This window comes from Frankliniella occidentalis, unplaced genomic scaffold (genome assembly GCF_000697945.3).
Source record: "Frankliniella occidentalis isolate FOCC.00 unplaced genomic scaffold, Focc_3.1 Scaffold251, whole genome shotgun sequence".
In the NCBI taxonomy this organism is placed as follows: Eukaryota; Metazoa; Arthropoda; class Insecta; order Thysanoptera; family Thripidae; genus Frankliniella; species Frankliniella occidentalis.
The window spans coordinates 535028-535575 of record NW_026267377.1 but is presented as its reverse complement, the minus strand read 5'-3'; the positions used below and the strand labels follow the sequence as shown (position 1 = coordinate 535575).

General features: G+C 72.3%; 1 protein-coding gene across 4 annotated transcripts in view; it reads right to left on the bottom strand.

Annotated features, from left to right (window-relative positions):
• The window catches only part of LOC127750745 (PDZ and LIM domain protein Zasp-like), a 10199-nt gene that overhangs the window by 3634 nt on the left and 6017 nt on the right, over positions 1-548 (bottom strand). The gene's annotated exons all lie outside the window — the stretch shown is intronic.

The following is a 548-nucleotide window of genomic DNA, read 5'->3' as shown; positions in this document are numbered from 1 at the left end:
GGGGGGCGCGCGGGGGCGGCTTCACGGATTCCGCACGCAGTATTTAAAGAGGGCCCACTGGACTGCAGCCGCGTTCTTCGCCTCGCGCAACCTCGGAAGCCGCGCCGCGCTGCGACGGCATTGGCGTGGGCGGTGGCGGCTCGGCGCGTGGCGTGGCGAGGGATGGGGGTGTTCACGTCGCAGATAACAGCGAGCGGCCAGCCCCCGGGCGCAGGTGTCTGTTCTCGTTGGTGCCACCGTGACTTGACTTCCTCCCCCCCCCCCCCTCCGCTCCTTTCCTCCCATCCGCCCCGGGCTCCCCGGCCCGTATGCCGCCATGCAACATTGAATGTGTTTGGTTTAACCGCGGCCCGGCCATGCCAGTGGCGTGTATCTCGCGGTTCCGACGAGTACCGCCGGGCCGTGCGCGTACCGCATGCCGCGAAGCGATGCCTCGTATTTATAGCCTCGCGCCGGGCGCCACCCCCGGCCGCGCCGCGCCTTGGGCCCGCCTGGGCCGCGCGGGCCGCGCCCCCACCGGCGGGGATGGGCCGGCTGGGCAGTCCCCC